Consider the following 21568-nt stretch of genomic DNA (forward strand, 5'->3'; position numbering starts at 1 on the left):
CTTTTTTTTCATCCAGCATCTTTCCTTCTGCCTCACAGACCAGCATCTTCCTCTTTCAGCACCTCCTTCCTGCTGGCATAGCAACAGCAATTTTAAAAACAATAATGGTCCTTGTGTAGCCTTCATACTCCCGTGTTGCTGAAGGCCTTGTCATCCTGCCCCCTCTGACATGTACTTCTGTTGTATGGAGCAGAGGGAGTGCGAAGGCTCTGCCATAGTCATTACTGCATTTTAAACTTATCGCTACACTGGCAGGATAGGGGGTTGAAAGAGAGAGAAATTGGGCTGTGGGGAATAGAAAGCAGGGCAGCAATAGCAAAATTTAGAAAAGAGAGGACCACATGGGCCTTAGCCCATCTAAGGTTGGCCTGAAAAATTTGGGGAGGTTCTTGCCCCCTCTTCCTACACAGACTACATCCATGGAAGCAGATTTTGTGATGAAACTGAAAGGAGTGATCAGAATGAATGTGACTCTTTATGAAAGATGCATCTTAGTGTGAAAATCCAGTAATACAGTGGGAGTACCCTGTTGGGAAGTAAGCATGGTGATAGCCATAACGAATGGGGATTCCTGGGTATATGGAGGAGTATTCAGTTTTGTAATGTCTTATTAATGTTGAGAGTGCACTGACATTTACTGAAAAACAGCAACTAATCATATTTACACATGGGTTACATGACTGTGCTTAGTACTAAAGAGAGATTCTTTCATGCTTTCTTTCACTGACTATGCACAGTAGCTCCTGTGCTGCTATGAGTTTCCTGAGTTTCTTTGGGTCTTTAGACATGTGTTTTCTTTTCATTAGTGGGTTTACTCCTTTTCTTTGATTTTTGGCCACTTTTTAAAGTGTTTTTTTTTTTTTTAATGAAACATTTGTCCTTTTCAGACTTTTGGAGGATACTTATTTATTTTGGTTTGTTAAATTTGTTCATATCTGAGAAGGCTGGTGGCTTCAAGTTGTCTCAAATGTAAACCAAGTGTACAGCACTTTGTATGTCTAGTAGTGCTATAGAAATGATCAGTAGTAAAACAAAAGATGTCAGTCACTGATCATCAAGGAGTTTACTGCTGGCGTTTGGTGTAAGGTCATGACTATTTGACTACTTGGGCTGGCATCTGTTGCTGTAGTAGACAGTGGTTTGAGCTTAGAAGATTAGGTGGCTTATTTCTCTTTGCTAGTGACCAAAGGTCCACGTCAAAACTGGTATTGTGAAAGATTGATATGAGGATGAGGGAGCCATACCAGTTGATAACCACTCATCCACAAAGCAATCCATAACCTACTCCTCTCCTTAATCAGAAGTTTTTGTTTTGAGCCAAAGCAAGAACTATGAACACCCAAGCACAGAAGAGGAAAAAGTCTAAGTGGCAACTTCAAAACATGAACATATATCTTCACTGCATAGCTCAAAGAGCAAAGAGGGACAGGAGACTTCACATCATCCAGAGTGGCTAGTTATGCCTTCCAGGTATTCATGATGGCTGCTTTAGTTCCAGAGGTCTACTTGACGTTTTCATAGAGCTGTGGAGGACATCTATATCCGTTGAGGCTGTCTGAACCAGGTATCCATGGGGTCAGTTCCAGATAGAGCTGAATAGCATAAGTGCTGAAGTGTTGTTTGTTCAGTATGCAAAATGCATTGCAGTCCTGACTTTGAAGCACCTTGAAAGCAGTTTTTCTTTCAAAAACAGTTGTCAACACCTAATTGTTTCGGACAACAGGGCTTCATGCCTTGCCTTTGGGACTAGAGGAACTCAAGTTCCATATGGCCACCCAATAAAATGGGAGATGGGCCTTTGACTGAATTCAGAGAAGACAGGCAGTCTCTGTCTCCGTACTGACAAGTCTGTTGTTGAAGTTTCTTGTAAACTGGTAGATCACTGGGGAGTCGGCTGTCTGGGTTGTAAGTTTAGATATTTCCAATATGCTTATCGCTTGCGCAAAACAGGCTAAGGCAGTTGTTCCCAAACCTGGTTCTGGAGGCACCCCAGCCAGTAAGTTTTTCAGGATATCCACAATGAATATTCATATGAGAGATTGACATGCAGCGTAGGTAGTGCATGTAGATCTCTCATGAATATTTGTTGTGGGTATCCTGATAACCTGACTGGATGGGATACCTCCAGGAGCAGGTTTGGGGACCACTGGGTTAAGGGTTAATCAAAACTTTGGGTCAAATTTCACCCTTTTTGCAAGCCAGAAGTGTCAAATTTACCCTACTGCAGTAGATTTTGTTGTTTTTTTTTTTCTTCTCCAGGTATGTTCTGGCCCTCCATAAAGCAAAAGGATTCTTTCCAATCCTAATCCTAAGGGCCTTAAGAAAATTGTTGTGGACAAGGAAATTATCAAGATGGTTACCTGGGTGTCATGATTCATTTTGTAAACAAAGGAGACAGGCTGTATTCTTTGGATCTGAAGGTGGCATGCACCCATATAGACGTATTGGATTTGTAGGTTAATAGCATTTCAGCCCCATGTTCTGCTTTTCTGGACTAGTCTCAGTATTATAGGGTTTCACAAAATGTGTTGCAAGTATCGTGGCATTTCTATGCAAGCTAGGAGTTAGTTTGTCCCCCCCCCCCACCCCCCCCACACTTGATGCACTACTGACAAGCTGATCATTCAAGCACGCAGAAGTCCTTGAAAAAACTGTGGAAGTGCCATAATCACTAGAGTTCATCATTGGATCCAATCTAAGCTTGAACATCTTAATTTGTATTCATAGGAACTTTGATAATCTTGACTCAAGCCTTGGGCTTATCTACCTACTAAGAAGGCCATAATGAAAGTAATAATTTGGATATATTTGGTCTATTTTGAGAATGCCGAGCCTTATTGCATGTGTTTTTACTTGTTTTGTTTGACCTCGTTTTAGTCCTCCTTGAGCTATTCCACATGGAGGATTGAACGTATTAAGTTCATCCAGAAGATTCTGAATAGTTTTTCTTACTTCCACTGTCACCCAGTCCCATGGGGGTCTGGTCTGGGCAGGCATCAACAGCCGCAATTCGAAACTAATTCCCATAACTACTGCTTTCTGTCTTTCTGGATCTAGGTATATTCTGGGCCATTTATGTTCCCACATATATGCTATTAGAATCTATCAGTATTTTATGCACCAAATGAGTGTCTGGTGTGCGTTTAGTTTTGCTTAGTTAGTAAAATAAGGAATACTTGAAAATAAAGACAGAAATAGATTTCAGATAGAAAGATATTTATTCTTACCAAAGTTTCAAATCAGTACAGACATCGGACAGATTCTGGGTTCAATAGCACAGTGCTCCGCCGTCTGAGAAGTGCTGAGGACGACTCCTCAAATTAAGCCAAAATCTCTCTTCTTTTATACACTTACCTCTCCATAGAAGTCTATGGTGAGGTACAATTTTGTCAGTTATTTCTCAATTTCTGCGGTTATACTTTCGCGTCCTGCCATCTGTGCATTTGTACCCAGCTCCTTCCGTTTCATCTATTTCAACAGGTTGCCACATTTTCCGGTTATGTCAACATGTTTTTGGAACAAACAGTTTTTGCGGTTACTAACATATTTTTCTGTTGAGATACCAGTTTCACATAATGTTTTTGCAACACCTCTCATCACATCTTCTGATCTCTGTATCATTTTATACATTAATATAAAAAACATAAGCCCCATTTTGAAAGCCACATTTTTTTCCATTTTATCCATCATTCTTTCATTACAGGTGCTACATTTTATTTGAATATTGTACCTGTTTGTGTTAAGACTCATTGTTCAGACCTGCTTTCTGCAGATTCTCAAATATTAATTCATTTGTTACTTGTTTGGCCTAATCTGTACTTTTTCAGATGTTTTTGGCTCTGTGGCTTTGTCCATCACAATTCCAGTGGTAGATCTAAAACCAGGCCATATATTAACATTCCCCTCTTCACCCTATCCCATAGGGTGACACCAGGGTTAATGTACCATGGTACCATCCATTCCAGAAGGTTTCCTACAAGGCCATCAAATTTTCTGTGTCTCAATGCAAACCGGTACAGTCTGAATTATTTGGTTTCAGATTACCATCCTGGCACCACTTCAATTATTTCTATCTTTCCTACTTATCTATATCTATGGTTATACAAAAACTTATAGTTACTATACTTCTACCCTTTAATATGCAGATTCTATCTTATTCTTACCTATTTTATCATTAATTCTTTGGTTATATACCGATTATATCTTATCTTATAAAGCTTTATATGGTTATATTGTATCCCTGTGTGTGCTATTACCTGATTATACAGATGCAGACATCTCTCTAGTGTCTCTAGCAGTTGCATAGCGATTGGTCCTTCTTAGAGGGAGATAGTCCAATGTGTCATCTCCTGTGGTGTTGGGAAGGAGATTTTCGTACACGGCATATTGTCCTGCTGTTGTCTTTTTCGTGATTGCGGTTTCAATTAAGCGTTCTACTAAGCCTCTAGCACAAGGGATTATGCAACACCCTACTAGCACAAAAATTGCTACCACTATGATTATAGTTGTGGCTGCTGAAATGATAAATGTCTTCCATTTACCAAAAGCTTTATCCATCCAACCAGTCCAGGATGTATCAACGCCAGAGTTTTCTGCCAATTCTTGTGACAGTGAGGTTAAGCCTTCCAAAGCTCTGGTGATTGATCCATCTGGAGCTGTATTGTTGGGGATAAAGGTGCAACACTGTGTACCTATCTTTTGGCACACCCCGCCATCCGCTGCTAGAAGTTGGTCAAGAACTAATCTATTTTCCAACGTCATCCTGCTGGTGGCGTCTAATTGTGTTGCAATTCCTTTAACTGCGTCCCTAGTGTAGTTCACAAATCTCTGCTGGTTGTAATATATATAATTAATCCAGTCTACGTTCTTATTGATAGTAGCCCACCAAAAGAAGGTAGATTCGAATCCTGCAGCTATTTGGTTTCTGGCTTTGAACTCATCAGGGACCCCTCTTGGAACACCAATAGCATCTATATAGACCCGATCATCAAAAGATCCAGGCATTGCATTTCTCTTCACTCGTGAGGAAGAGCTGCTGTGAGGAGAGAGTAAGGATGCTATTATGATTGGAATTACCAATTTTACTAAGGCACATCTGCCTTTCCAACTTCTGTGAAGTGTATGGTGGATAGTATGGGCTCCACAGTACCACCATATGTCTGCTCTAGCTTGTGAAAAGTTTGTGAGATTAAGATTTCGCAGACTCCCTTTTCCTAAGGTTGTGTTACAATTAGTCAAATTTCCTAAAAACCGTGTATTTTTCCCCTCATATCGTTCTATACATGTATGATATCTGGTAGCAGGATCTGGAATCCTGAATGCAGGTGGAACCCTCATCCGAGGGGGCAAGTAGGGGTGATGCTTGTCAAGATGCTGACAAGACTGATTGACTTTTTCTTTTACCTGCAATAATTCTAACATACACCAAAAACCATCTGGATCATTGTGGAGATCTAAAGGGAAAGGAACTACCGTTGGTTCTGCTCTTGCATGGGAACAAAAATAACAATTAGAGACATTCAAGCTCTTTGTAGTATAATGTGCCCATTCGAGCCATAGGTTTGTTTCTCCAAATCCTGTTTCTAATGCTATTAAATCTTTGGAATTATTAATTTGAACAATCTGGTAAGGAATTTTTATTTCTGGGATCTTTGTTGGCACCAAAGGATTGGTCGCTGTAGGTTGGGCTGGGGGTGGAATAATCTTGAACGTTCCAACCGGATCTCTACCTGTGGCATCAATTCCTATGGAATAAGTTCTGTATGTAGTGGCCGTTACTCCTGTGAACGTGATAGCCACTTGATTACATTTGGTCATTGGACAAAGGCCAGTCACTCGCAATTTCATGATAGAAATGCTCTTTTTGAGATCTGGAATCTCACTACCTGAGTAGGGGACCCACGAACCTGTATACCACCATACTTGTGCCCAACTTCCGCAATTGGAGAAGGGACACAGGTATACCTCAAAAGCTGACAAGTATTGCTGTACAGGATGTGCCCCACACATTGTGTAAGCACAGACATCAAGGGTTATTGTGGTTGTGTCCGTGGTGGTGGGTAATGCTATTTCGTAGGTGGTAATGAATTGTTTTAGAAAACTTTCTAGATGCTGTGTTCCTTGTATCATGGGCATGGTGAGCACACACAACAGGAGGAAGACTAAGGACTTCATGTTGGTAGTTTTCATGGTTAAATGTAAGATCTGGGTTGTACCAAAGGTAATTGGCGGTTAATGAAAATGAGTAACACAATAAATCCTAGGGTCTTAACCAGAACTGTAATTGCTATAATTAATATTCCAAGGTATACCAAAGCTTGATATATCATTAGGAAGAATTTGGGTTGGGTTGGTAAATTCTAATAACTGGGTAGGGTGGGTAAATTCTAACAGCTCCTCTTTCAGGAGGGTCGGGGATATCGAAAATACTGTATACTTCCAAAGGTCCCAATCCAACCTCTCTAATGAACACAAAGGGTATCCAACCAGTGCCCAGTACGGCGTATGTGATAATCCAAAAATCTACAACGTCACCAGTTTCTGGTCTTATTAGGAGGTCGTCGGTTTGTTCTATTTGTAAACCTAAAGTTCCTCCAAACAGGATCACAGTGTCTGTAACCGTTCGGCTAGGACCTAGTGTCCAATTCTCAAACAAAGGTTCACACAATGTCAGATATCGGGTGAAGGGGTCCCAATTGGGATCGTCTTCTGGGGCAGGGTCCCAATGAGGATGTATTAACTCTCTTAGATCAAAAAGGTACTCTGGGGGTTCAGGGATTAAGTGTACACCTATACTAAAAGGCGATGGTGGGGGAGAATCAGGTGGAGAGGGCGGGTTATCTGGTAAATTCTGGGACATATATTGATGGTTACTTAAGGATGATGAGCTATCTGGGAGGTCGAGTGGCTGGGACGGTGGTGTTTGGAGTGGCTAAAGTAGTATTCGTGGGAGGAGGAGCGTCACTAGGAGGAACCAGAGAATAAGGAGGAGGGGTGGGTCGTAATTCAAGCAAGGTAATATTATCCTCAAAAGTAGTTGTAAGATTGGGGACAATATGGACCGAGCTACTGATATTATTGGGAACAGTTGTAGAATGCAAAACAGGAGAATCAGTGAGGATAGGAGTAGTCGCAGAGGTTGCAATAGGCTCTGGAGGATTGCCAGTTGAAAAGTCTGTCGTGGCAGATGTGTCTGCCCAGGGGGTGGGGTGACTGGTGACAATGGGACCTATCTTCGAGGTCGTCTGGGGGGATCTGTATCCAAACAGGCGTGTAAATGCGGTGTATTGTTGGGGCTCTCTGTAGGCTGCTGTAGTAAGTGGTGGAGCAGGAGTAGATGTAAGTACCGAAGTAGTTACAAGTACTGCTGGAGTAGTTGCAAGTACAGAAGTAGTTGCAAGTACCGTGACGTTTCCGGCTGGCAAGGTAACGTTGCCAGTGGGAAAGGCAGTAAGTGTGATCCAAAGATCAAGGAGGTTACTGTCAGCAGTATAGGTAAACAGGGTAGTGAAAAACAAAACCAAACCTATACAAAGTAGGATGATGCACACGAGTCCAACAGCAAACAATCGAGCAGATGGAAAGCAGAAGAAGAGGGTGTATTGATGTAACACCGTCACTGCTGCTGAGACAACGCTCGGACGGGTGCTGGTTCCGTCCGTGTCGTCAGGATTGGTGTCGCCTTCCAAATAAGTGTCGTCGAAGTCGTTCGACCAATGGGAATTGGTTTCAGATACCTGCTCAGAATGACACTTATCAACAGGGTAAAGTCCAATGTCCAGTGGGTCTGGTGGATCAGGTTCCTTGATATTGTCGAGGGCAGCAAGGTTCTCAGCAGTTGGTTCCCTGCGGAGACTCTTACCAGCGGGGGAGGGTGGTGGTATCAACACTTTCACAGGAGTGGTTGGAAAAGGTGGTATTGGAATAGGAACTTTATGTAGAGAAATAGTCTGTAAGGGAATGAGTTCTTCTGGAGTGAACAGCGGCGGAAATTGCTGTGGCATTTATCTGGCTTGATTCGGGAAATACAAATGTAGAATGTCGAGCAGCTCACAGATGTTGCTGTGCAAACTCTGTACTGTTGAACAGGCAACGGACTCTTGTTCTGGCAGATTCAACTGTCCTGCTAAGTTGCGGACTTGGCTGAGATCTTCCGTAAGATTACGGATTCGGATTAGACGGATGCGAAGATCAACGTATGTAAGTGGGAGGGCAGGAACAGTGGGAGGTAGAGGTGAGGATGGCAACTCAAACACAGGTTCCAATACAGGTGGTTGTTCTGCTGGTGACTCTGGAGAATCAGCGAAGGCTTGGATGACTATGTCAGCCAGATCAAGGAGGTGTGATTCGGGTGATGGATGGTCTAAGTTGATTAAGTGGTTAAGTCTTTGGTCGAGTTGGTCAAGATGATTCAAAAGTGTTGGGTGCGGGGTCGGTGGTCTTGGGCTCAGTGGCGGTGGAGATGGGGTTTGTGGTGGGACAGGTCTCTCCAGTGGCTGCTGTGCTGGAAACATCAATGGAAACATCCAGGAGGCCTGATTGGGTATTCGGATAGGCGCGGATATCTTTCAGATGGACCCAGGATGTGTGGTCCTCAAGCTTGGCAGCTGTGGCTGACAGAGCTTCTATCTTGAAGGGCCCAACGTAGATGGGATCTCGCCAGGTCTTGTGCGTGTAATAACGCCGGTGCACTAGATCGCCCACTTTATAAGGGGGGGATCTATTGGCATCACAATCCCCTCTTCTGTCCGAAATGGCCTGTGGAATTGAGGACAGAGAACTTACAATAGTCTGCAAGATATCCCAATATACTGAGTATTGATCGGGTACTTGAGTGTCTGGATTGCCAGGTAGGAGTCGCATCTGGCGACCTGTACATAATTGGAACGGCGTCAGTTTAAGGGAAGAGGATGGAGTGGCACGGAGAGATAACAGTGCCAAAGGGAGGGCATCAAGCCAATTCTTTATCCCATTTGCCATAAGCTGACGCATTTTTGTTTTGAGCAACCCATTGTATCTTTCAACCAAACCATTACTGGTGGGTTTGTAAACACAGACAGTTCTATGTGTAATGCCAAGTGCTGGAAGGAGGTTCTGCAAGAGTTCATTCACAAAGTGTGTACCATTATCTGTGGTAATTTTGCCAGGAATACCAAATCGAGGAATAATTTCATTACACAGTGACTGTGCCATGGTTTGTGCGGTTTCTCTAGTGCAAGGGAAAGCTTCCACCCACTTAGAGAAACTGTCCACGCAGACAAGCAGATACCGTTTACCACGAACAGGTGTCTGCATATCTGTGAAATCAATATACCAATGTTGGCCAGGTCCCTGGACAACAGGCAAATGACCGGAAGGGATGACAGGTCCTCGTTTAGGTGTATACAGAAAACATTTGTAGCAATTATGAACTACAGTGTGACACATGGGCATCATTTGGGGAGCCCATAACTTGGAAGACAATTGATCATACAGTGTATTAGCATTTAAATGTAAAGGATAATGGAGGGCATGCAAAAGAAGGGATAGAACATGCTGTGAAACGCATAATTGACCATTAGGATGGATCCAAATACCATTTGGATTAAGAAAACATCCAGCGTGCTTCCATAAACTGATTTCTGCTTGTGAAAGTGAGGAAGTGAGGGTAGTAGAGAAGTCTGAGGTTAGGGATTCAGAGGGAGGGGACGTAACAGGGGGCTCTGATTCAGGAGATAGTAAGGAGGTTATGACAGGAGGTACAGGGAAATTAGGTGGGGTGTTTGGAGAGGAGGATTCAGAGTGTGTGGAGTCCGAAGGGGTAGAAGGAGGTGTGTCAAAGGGAGGCACTTCGGTTGCAATTACAGGAAGCGCCACATCAGTAGGGGACTCGGAAGGAAGGCTGGAAAAGGAAGTGACCTCACGGGCTAGTTCATCAGCAGCATGGTTACCATTAATGGCGAAAGAAAAAACTGTCTCCTGATGAGCTTTAATCCAAGAGATACTGGTGCGGAGGCCTTTTTGATGGCGCTTCTCCAACGCACCAAAAAGTGCAGTCCACAAAGGTAAGTGACTGAGAGGTTGTCCCGTAGAGGAAATCATACCCCTCTGGTTCCATTTGCGAACATGGGAATGCAAGGAAGCAAAAACATAGTCTGAGTCGGTGACAATGCTCAAATCAGAGTGTAGTGCTTTATACAGTAGGACGTATAAAACCGCTGCAAGTTCTGCGGTTTGGGCTGTAAAGGCATCTGGTAACCTGAATTGTATAGGGTCCAGTATGTGTTCTTCCGGTGTATAATGGAGGGCGGCAAAACCAGCAACCCCATTTTGCTGAGAACCATCTGTAAACCAAACCTCGCCACTCTGCAAGATTTCTGAATGCAGATGGAGGGATTCGGGAACAGACAATTGGGTAGTGCACTCATGGGGAAAGATAGCATTCTGTGCTGTCTCTGTTACCGTGAGTAATGGATCTAGGCGTTGAAGGTCAGTTAAAGTTAATGGGTGAATAGAGTGCACTACACTGAACAAAAGTACTTGATACTTTTGTAATCGGCAGACAGTCATGTGACTAATCTGTTTGTCCAACAGATATTTTACATCATGGGACGTGTGAAGAATCACCGGAAGGTGAGGAATGTAGCTGTATAATTTTGTGACAGCTGTGCTGGCGGCAACAAGGCCTTTCTCACAAGTGGCAAAGGCTCTTTCAACAGGTGAAAAAGTTCCTGAAAGATAACCACAGGCAAGATCATCATGTTCTTGAGTGATTAGGCAAGACCAAGTAGTTTCAGTATGCACGACCCAAAGGTGCACATCCTGAGAAACATCAATAGTTGCTAATGGTGAGGAAAGCATAACATCTTTCACAAGAGCCATAAGATCTGATGTTTCCTGAGCCGTGAAGTTAATGGGTTCTCGTTTAATTTTCTGTTTACCCTGTAGTTTCATATAAAATGGCTGTGTTCGAGCTGAATAATTGGGTATCCAAAGGCGACAAAAATTCAACATGCCAAGGACACCTCTAAGATCGGAAACGGTAGTGGGCATTCGCAAGGAGGATACATGTTGGAGAGTATCGGGACCTAGGCCCTTCTGACGGGGGCCTATGTGGTGTCCAAGGAAGGTGACATGTGTCTGAGCTACTTTTAATTTCTTTCTGTTAACTTTATAGCCTTTCGTAGCAAGAAAGCCAAGAAAGTCACAGGTGACCTGAACGCATGTGTCAAAGTCAGGGCAGGTAATGAGCATGTCGTCTACATATTGTACAATAGAGGTTTGTGGTGGGAGATCGTATCTGTGCTGTTTAAATTCCTGTATGTGTCCTGCTAAAGTTTGAGAAAAGACTGTTGGACTGTCTGTAAATCCCTGGGGGAGACGGGTCCACTGATATGTTGTGTTATTGAATTGGAAAGCCGTTAACGGGCGGCTTACAGGGTCAAGGGTGATCGAAAAGAAGGCGTTGGACAGGTCAATGGTGGAATGGTATGTCTGCAAGGAGATACTATTGAGGAGTGTAGTTGGGTTTTCCACGTTTGGAAATACCGCGTAAGTGAGGTCATTTAGCGCGCGTAAGTCTTGTACTATACGGAAGGCGCCAGGCTCTTTCTTTGGCACTGGGAATAATGGAGTATTGTATGGTGAATTACACTTTTCAATGATGCCTTGCTGTAATAAGGAATCAATTTGTTCCAGAGCACCAGCAATAACTTCAGGTTTTAGTGGATACTGGGCAATTTTAGGGCCTTTGCAACCCGGTAGCAGCTGAATACGATGGGGAGGGCCTTTAACCTCACCATAGGGTTTCTCAGGTGTGGCCCAAAGAAAACCTGGTAGGTCATTCAATGCAACCTCTATTTGTTTCTCAACCATAGAGGTGACAGCCATCATGAGTGAGGTGCTTTCATTAGGGGAAGGATCAAAATGAATTTCAAAGTGAAACAATGTCAACAGATCTCTCCCCAGTAAATTGACAGGGCATAATGGAGCATATAAAAAGGGAGCAGATAGTTGTTGATCCGCATATGTAATTGGCAAGGGCTCAAGCAGGGGTGTGTCTGTAGGGACACCATCAAATCCTGTGGTGGTAATATGGTTAGGGGAAACTTTAAGAAGTTTCTGCAATTTGTGCGGGACATGGGCCAGCACAGAGCGAGAGGCGCCTGTGTCAATTAAAAAGGGGACAGGGACGTCACAGATAAGCAGGGTGATCATAGGATCATCTATGCCTGCTTTAGTGTGAACTACGCCTAGTCATTGCGGGCGGCGTTGGTCTGGGTTCCATAAGGGGAAGGACTGCCGTTCTGGAGGATTCTGGCGGAGCTGATTTCTGGGTATATAGTGTGGTGGTTGTGAACAATCGCGTGCATAATGGCCGTATTGTTGACAGCGGTAGCACATGACATCAGGAAAGCGATCAGGACTAGGCCGGGAACGGTAGTCTCTGGGTCGTCTATTGGAATCAGGGGGCCCCCGTGGGGGACCTCGCTGAGGTAGAGAGCGGCGACCGCGTTCTTCAGGATAATCTGTTCTACGATCTGGGCGATAGGGCCGTGGGCCCTGATTTCGACCGTTATTGTCATAGCGTTGGTCAGCATACATAACAATAACAGGGGGAGAGGTCTCCGGGGTATTGGGATCTGTGTCAAAGCTCTTGGAGGCTCTTTTTTCTTTGAGATCTTCAGTCTGCAGCACTTCTAAGTTAGTGTGTACTGTCTTACGATGTTGAACTTCATCTTGCTTGCTTTTTATAAGCTTTCTACAATGATGAAGGATGTGTTCACGAATCTTTGGCCATTTTTCTAGTTGGAGACCAACTGTGTCTTCAAGTTTGTTTTTGATCTGTGAAGGTAGGGTTCCCTTAAGTAAATGATAGAACACTGGAAGAGCATTATCGGAGTCAAATGTCTCCTCTGTCTCTTCTTTATAGAGTTCTTGGAGTCTGAGTAAATAAGCCTCAATAGGCTCTGAATCCATTTCCCATCTTTGGGAAGTGATAACTGAGAAATCTTTAAGGGTCGGATACATGGTCCGGATTTCCTGGAATACTTTGGTCTGAATCTCTGTTAAAGGATTGCCATCGTACTGAGTATCTGTTACAAATTTGGCATATCCTGATTGGGTGAATATGTCAGTGACACTGGCGTGTGGGGTTCTGCCCAATAACGCTTTCATGTCTCCAACTGACAGAGTGGTACCTAGTGTGATGTCCTGTAATTTCTTTAACCATCGGTTGCCTCCCATTGCAATATCCGGGAGTTGCAGTATGAGGCTATTTAATTCAACAGCTGAAAGTGGAGTGTATTCCGTATGCGGAACACCACCTGACATTTTATTTAACAAGGGAAAAAGTTTTACTTTTTCAAAGGGTTTAATCAATGAAGATGTAAGGAGATCGATTGATGCGGTTGGGGGAAATTGATTCTCGTACTTTTTCCAAACCTGGAGACCTTGGATTAGGTAGAGGGTTGTTTTCTGATCCCAATGGGGGTCAGGGTGGTCATAAATAAGATCTCTCACTAGTGAGAGTTTGTCAGACCGCAAGGATCCTTCACGTGGGAAGAGGGCGGACTGGGGTTGAAGCGCCTCAGACCATCCTGCAAGATTATCAATCCATGGTTGAACATAATACCATGAATTTTCATGTAATGCTACATATTGGGCGGGTGTGCTAGGTGGACCAGATAAGCCAGGTTCTGTATCAATGTTCAGACCTGTAGGGTGATGGGGACCGTCAATGACTGCAAGGCAGCGACTAGATCCCTCATCAGTAATATAACTTTGAGGGTGGCGCTGTCTGGTATGATGTGAAATAACATCATGTTGTTGGGGCATTTTGGATTTTGATGCAGCAGATGCAATAGTATCCGGGAGTGCTGACATGGACTTACGTAAGGAACGAAGTCCTTCTGAAACGAATGCGAGGTCATCTCCCATACTGGCCAATGTGGTGCCATGTTGTGGCATACAACATGCCCCTGAAGGAATGTGAGTGTCAGGGGGACGGGTCTTGGGTAGTTCAAGGTGAGATGAATCTCCTTCCACCGAGGAGGAGAAATTTAGCACTGGGGGAGGTTCATTTCGAATATCCTCCAGGTCAGATTTAGCTGGGAGTTGTTGTTGTAAAACTCCCCATGCTTCTTCTAATGGGGAGGATATTATTTTTGGTAGATCCCCAGTACCTGGTTTGGCTGGAAGTATGAGAGGACGGCGGAGAAGAGCCAGTTCCTCTGCTAATTGGGGAATTTTACCCTTGGGGCGTGCACCCAATTGATCCCATCTAGGAGGCGTAGAACACTCAGGTTCTAGAGTCGGCATGGAAGGGTTCACTGGAACAGGGGGCGCTTTAATAAAACCCCGATCATAGAGTTCCTGACAAATAGCCCGTGTCTGTGTAGCAGGACTACATGGAATGAAGCCCATCTGTCGTAACTGAGACAGGATAGGGTAATGCAGGGATGCGGGAGGCAAGGAACCAGTTTGGACAGAGGAGTCCAAATGTGGCGGTGGAGGTGATGTCTGAGTTGAATGTCCCATGTATGGGTAGGTAGCCGTTTGAGTAGTCATGTGTGAGGTCAATCCTGATCCTGGCACAGGACAGGTGGAGGTCTGGGCAGCCGCATCAGTCTGAATGATAGTTGGGTGGTGAATGGAGACCGGATCCGATGGATTCGGTACACAAGGATACTGCTCAATAATGGGAGGGGGTATCTCAATCTCATAACCTCCAATAGTACGATAGACATGACGTGTCTGTGGAGCAAGAGTCTGGGTCTGGGTAGGTACTTGCATCGTTGGAGCAGTCGTGACCGTGGGCGACTGGGCGGTAGTCGGGGCCACTGGGATTGTTGAAGGAGTTAAGGGTGTTTGAGTTTGTGCAGACCCATGAGATATAGGGATATCTTTTTGTGATGAGGGTAGGGATAGATCAACAACACCGGCGATGTGCACGGTAGTGGGTGGGTCAAATATCATAGGAGCGGGAGATACCGCAGGCGGCGGGGGTGTCATTGTCTGAGATCCTTGAGAATTCTGCAGCAGAGGACTTGTGACCGGTTTATCACAATATCCTGGGGGTATCGGGGTATATCCCACTGCACATGGTAGAAGCTTTGTCGTACCTGCAGCGGTAGCAGCATCATAAGGTGGTGGGGCAGTAGGTATTACTGCCTCCTGGTAGGGGGCTTGGTCGCAATCGGACTTACCCAGACTCCTATCGTTCTGGTTTTGTGCAATAAGTATGAATTTATTAATGGCAGCTAAATGTTTATCCCTAGATTTTCCTGTTTTGTGGGACTCATTGTAGCAGACCAAAGCTTGGAGTTTGCCCTGATCAAATGAGCCCTTTGATGGCCATTCCAGTCCTTGATCCTTGGCAGACCAACCGGTATGCCAGGTTTGACATAAGCGGGTAAGTTCTTTTCTATCAGCGGGAAAGAAATTAAGGACTCTTTCCAGGGGACTAGGGGATGAGGAGGGGGACATAGTGGGATCTGAAATAGGGGGAAGACAATCCACATAGGAACTCATAGAAGAGCGTATTCAATATAACGCAATATGTATAAGAGAGGAGGTTCAAGTCAAATTTCTAAGATGTATAGCAGGGGCATATACAAACAATAACGTGCAAGGGAAAATTATCTAAACAAAAACATGCATCATGCATATACAAAACACTGTTATACTCACGCGTCTTCAAGAGCGTCCCGGTGGTGGAACCTAGAACAGAGATTACTAATTGGCGGAAAGCCCAATGCTTTTGCCGCAGGTTAAATGAACAAGCAAATGAAAGCCATAAAGGTGATCAAAGTGTTTAAGAGAATAGTGTCAACGTGTATACTACTCTACCCTTAATTAATAAAAACTACTCCCCAAAGTGTGCTTCTAAAGACATAAGGAAACCCCGTTTCCCTGCCTGCCAAGAGCTATCCAAGTTACTTGGCCATGAGCTCCAGCCCATGATAGAGCCCCCAAAAAGGGACATTGCAAACACTCCCAAAAAGGACTCAAAAGACCAGCGAATAGAGGGAGCGGTGACGTCACGCTGAGCTATGGCGGTGTGAGAGAACAGCTCCGCATGCCAGTAGCAAAGTTCGATAATATATAGCCGAAGACGGCGAGCGCGGAGCACACGGACAGATATAGCAAACAGTAGAGGAGCAGCGGAGCACGGAGATGGCAGGCAAAGAGGCATCTGGACCCCGAAAATCGCTAAAAGATTTCTCTTACCGGCCGCTGCAGATGGCGGACAAGATGGCGCCCGCTGAAGAGCGCGGGAAAGCTGACAAGGCCCGAAGTGATAGTTCCCCAGAGAACTTAGCGGGGGAGGGGGAACTATCTGCAAAAGATTTCTGGGCATTGCTAGAGGTGATCCGAGCGGACATCAAAGGAGTTCGCGAAGACTTCGCGACCTTAGCAGCAGATCTTCGCGGCGAGGTCTCAGAGATGGGACACCGCGTGGAGGAGCTAGATGAGCAGATGGAAAGTCAGCAGGAGGCCCTGAGCTCCGTTGAGCTTATGCTAGAGGCGCAACAGGCCATGTGCAGGTCGCTGAATGAGAAGGTGGAAGACCTAGAAAATCGGGGGAGGAGATCTAATCTCCGTATTAGAGGCATACCGGAGCAAGCTGAGTATGTGAACTGCGAACAGGTCACACAGCAAATAGCGAGTATGTTACTATCGGAAGAGGGGCAAGAAGTGACCACCTCCATGATTAAAATTGACAGAGCGCATAGAGTACTGGCACGCACGAAAGCTAATGTGCCTCGGGACATTATCGCATGCTTCTCGGAGTACAAAACGAAGGAAGCAATTCTGCGTAAGGCACGGAAATTGGAAGTGGTGCACTGGGAATCCTTCCCGATTGAAATTTATCAGGATCTTGCCCCCTCTACATTAAAACGACGGGCGGAGCTGCGGAACTTCACTAGATACTTGCGAGATAAAGGAATACCATACAGATGGCAGCATCCGTTTGCATTGACATACAACCAGGAGGGAACGTGGCATCGAGTGGCCACTGCGGAGGAAGCTCGGGAAAGATGGCCAGAAGTAGAGGCACCCCGGAGGGCCCCGGACGAGCAGATCAGAGCAGAGGGGGATGCACGCCCGAAAAGACAACGCTGGACTCGAGTGGCGAGAGGCAAAGGGCGCCTCACTAGACAACAATCTGATAAGCAATTGATAGCATCACGCTCTCATATAACTTGACTGTTGCACTATGAACATTGAAGCTCCAGGTTTGGTTGATGTGATTTGTGTGCTCACGGGCTGATATATAAGGGGAAAGTAAGGGCAATAATAATGTGGTTATATACAGGTACAGGGGATAATTGGGCATCTACTGGCGTGGGGATAGTCACCGTTCTCCTAATTTTGGAGGTGGGATACAGTTTTTCCCATCGGTTAAAGATGGATAGGGGAAAGGAGGAGGGAGGGGGGGGGGGACACGGGGATTTCTCAGGAAACTGATAGCATTACACATTGTTCTGATAAGCTGGAAGGGACTATGAGGAAGGATGATAGAGTTGCTGATAAGGATCCACCATGACTGGGTTGATATGCTTATCTCTCAATGTACGAGGTCTTAATTCTCCTTTAAAACGTAGGAGGCTCTTTCGAGAGGCGCTGAGGGTGAAGGCTGAGGTTTTATTTATACAGGAGACACACCTACTACCCCGACATGAACATTTACTACAGCATCCTAGATACCCTCATCAATACTTGGCATCTAATAGGCAACCGGCAAAGACAGCGGGTGTGGGGATACTATTTAAACAAGGGCAACAATGGGAAATACAAACGGTTAAGAAAGATATAGGGGGCAGGTTTGTGATCGTGGTAGGGACTCTCGGGGGTCATACCTATACATTAGTTAACATTTATGCCCCGAATCAAGCGCAGGGAGCCTTCTTTGATACACTGGGGGCTCAACTGTCGCGTTGTGTGCAAGGGGAGCTTCTGCTCGGAGGGGACTTTAATTTGACGATGGATCCCTCCTTAGACAATTCGAGCGGGACAGCGAACTATGCGCAATCAGACCGGGATAATCTGCTTAAATTCTTAAATCAGTGGGGCCTGGTGGATATTTGGAGGGTGTTACATGGGGGAGAGAGGGACTATACGTGCTTCTCCGCCCCTCATGACTCTTATTCGAGAATAGATATGTGGATGGGAAGTGCGGGCTTGGCAATGCAGGTGGAATCCTCAGAAATACACACGAGAGCATGGTCGGATCACGCCCCTCTTTCTATAACCCTCCGGGGATTCCCAGTAAAAGATAGGCATAGGAAATGGCAGTTCCCGGACAGAGTGTTAGATGATCCAAAAAATGTTCAGAAGCTCGCAGGAGAGATCAGGGAGTTTCTGCAATTCAATGACATACCGGGTACATCGCCAGAGATTCTATGGGAGAGCCTGAAGGTTGTGATTAGGGGGTCTTTGATCTCAATGCAAGCCTTTTTACAGAAAGAGCACAGGGAAAAAGAAACAGCTCTGAGACAAACATTACAACAGTTAGAACCATTAGCCAAACAGAATCAGGCTTCCCCGAGCCAGCAAGCGAAACTACATAGCACTAGGGTGCAATTGCTGGACCTAGATCTCAAGATTATTAAAGAGCAGATGCAGAGGACACAACAAGAATTTTATGAATTCAATAACAAAGCTAGTAAAATATTAGCATATAAATTGCGACAGCTAAGGCAAAGGAATGTCATTAGTAGAGTGAGAACGGAGGATGGGCGGATGTGGGATCAGCCGGCAGATGTTAAGAGACTGTTTGTGGAGTACTATCAGAGGCTCTATAGAGCGGAGGGGGGGGGGGGGGCGGAGGGGGCCCCTCGGACCTACTTAAATAACATAGATATGCCGAGCCTGAGGGGGAATGATTCTGAGATGCTATCTGCCCCTATAGAGCTAGAGGAGGTGATATCAGCAATCAAGGGTCTGCCTAGTGGAAAAGCCCCAAGAGCAGATGGGTATAATAACCGCTTCTACAAATATTTTAGCTCGCTATTGGCACCAATTTTACTTAGAGTATTTAATGCTATACAGGCTGACACCGGGCTCCCAAGATCTTGGCGCCTGGCAGAGGTGGTCTTATTATTAAAACCACATAAAGACCCGCAAAGTTGCGGTTCGTATCGGCCAATCTCCCTGTTGGGGACTGACTATAAAATTCTGACCACCATTTTGGCCGCCCGACTGCAGAAAGTGCTCCCGTACTTGGTTCATGAAGACCAGGCCGGGTTCATAGCCAATAGACAGACCTTTGATAATACTAGGCGGGCGCAGTACCTACTGGATAGAATTAAACAATTGGGACACCCGGCAGTGTTTGTGTCATTGGACGCAGAAAAGGCGTTCGATAGGGTGCTGTGGCCCTTTCTGTTTGAGCTGTTGCGGAAGGTTGGAATAGATGGGCAATATTTAAGCTGGGTCACTGCGCTCTATCAACAGCCGATGAGTCAGCTGCGAATTAATGACACGACAACGGAGCCTTTTGAATTGTTTAGAGGTACAAGACAGGGCTGTGCCCTCTCCCCATTGCTGTTTGCACTAGCCATGGAGCCACTGGCAATTTTGATCCGAGCAGACGCTACAGTACAAGGTATTAGAATAGGGAGGCATGAAACCAAGCTACTGCTTTATGCAGATGATATATTGCTGACACTGTTGCAGCCTGAGAAATCGCTGCAAGCTGTGTTGCAGATAATCCAGGGATATGGTCAGGTGGCTGGTCTCAAAATTAATATGCAAAAGTCTGAGATCATGCCCATACAATGCCCGAATGAGTTGCAGGAGCAGTTACAAGCCTCCTTCCATTTCCTTTGGTCACCTCAGTATATTAGATATCTGGGGGTTAACTTAACGCCAGACACGGGGGACCTATTTCGGGAAAACTTTATACCTAAACTACGCGAACTTTTGCAAGAACTGGACAGGTGGGGAGGGCTACATATGTCATGGATGGGCAGAATAGCTGCGGTTAAGATGACACTACTCCCCAAACTTTTGTACCTGTTCATGGCGGTGACAGTTCATATACCATATACATTCTTTCACGATCTGCAAAAGAAGGTGTTTTCTTTTGTCTGGCGTAGAAGACCACCCCGAGTGGCGCGTAGTGTTCTCTTTCAAGTACGGAAAGATGGGGGTATGGGAGTCCCTAATTTTACCTTATATTATAAAGCTGCACTCTTTCAGATGCTGTCCACGGTACAGAGAGGCCCAACTAAACTATGGACCTATGAGGCGCAATGGGGCTTGAGGGGGGTGCCATTATGGGCGGTGGCATGGCTCCCCTTGCCGCTCCTGCGAAGCCTTATTTCTGGAATGCGAGGCCCAATGGGGGTGGTCCTGGGGGAGTGGGTTAGATGTAGAGCGGCCTGGTTTCCTGGACGTAAATACCATGTGATGACCCCTATCATTTTTGCATCCGACTTTACTCCAGGTCGGGCAGACGGGGTATATAGACAATGGTCAGCTGCCTCGCTGCGTTTGTTGGGGCAAATATGGGAAGATGGGAAGTGCCATTCATTTCACACACTCCAGGAGGAATTTGGATTAGGGGACAAAGACTACTTCGCCTATATGCAGATTAGAGATTTTATACAGAGAAGAGCGAGAGAGGACTTATCCCTTGCAGACACAGAACTTGAGTTGGCCATAAGATCAGGGGAAGGTAAAGGGGGGATATCCCGCATTTACAGAGCTTTGCTGCATAAGACACAACCAATGGGCAAATACATTAAGAAATGGGAGACTTTACTGGGTACCACTTATGATCCACTGATCTGGAAAAGAATATTTAAACGCTTATTGGCATTTTCAGTGGCGACTCCTTTATTGGAGAACGGGTATAAAATGCTGTATCAATGGTATATGACCCCTAGCCGACTGGTCCATATTTTTAAAAAGGGATCGGCAGCTTGTTGGCGTAAGTGCGGGGCAGAAGGTACTCTTTGGCATATCTGGTGGGAATGTCCAAAGATACAGCAGTTCTGGCAGGACGTACAGTCCAGACTGCAGAGCGGGATGGGGCTGGGGATAAAGTTGGACCCTGGCTTGTGCCTGCTGAACGTAGTTGTAAAAGAGAGTAAAGACTCCTGCTCTGCACTTTTGCGTTATATTGTTACAGCAGCCAGGACTTTAATTGCAAAATACTGGAAACAACAAATATTGCCCACTGTGGACCAAGTACTCACCAAGGTAGATTACTGTTGTATGATGGACAAACTAACTGCTCTGCGAAGAGGAGGAATGCTGAGATTTCTCAAAACCTGGTCTACGTATGTAGAGTGGCGGGGGCTTACAGGCTGATATTTGTATTTGGTGACATACGTGACAAAACAATGTGTATCTTTTGGGCTATGTTATCCTGAGAGGGGGGGGAGGGTAGGGACCAGGGGGTTTGTAATGCAGAAAAGATGGAGCCTATGGTCAATATGCGTTACTATTTGTTCTGAAAATTGTTAACTTAATAAAAAGATTTTCAAAAAAAAAAAAGACCAGCGAATAAGGTGTCATGAATCGAAGAGCAGCGGTCCAATGGGTTTCCGCTGATTAGGGGATCCACGCAACTAAC

The 21568-nt window shown here is 45.2% G+C and overlaps 1 protein-coding gene across 1 annotated transcript in view; it reads left to right on the forward strand.

Moving 5' to 3' along the window:
* VDAC2 (voltage dependent anion channel 2) overlaps positions 1–21568 on the forward strand; it is an 82901-nt gene that overhangs the window by 30220 nt on the left and 31113 nt on the right. The gene's annotated exons all lie outside the window — the stretch shown is intronic.

The sequence above is a fragment of the Microcaecilia unicolor genome, chromosome 5, assembly GCF_901765095.1.
Source record: "Microcaecilia unicolor chromosome 5, aMicUni1.1, whole genome shotgun sequence".
In the NCBI taxonomy this organism is placed as follows: Eukaryota; Metazoa; Chordata; class Amphibia; order Gymnophiona; family Siphonopidae; genus Microcaecilia; species Microcaecilia unicolor.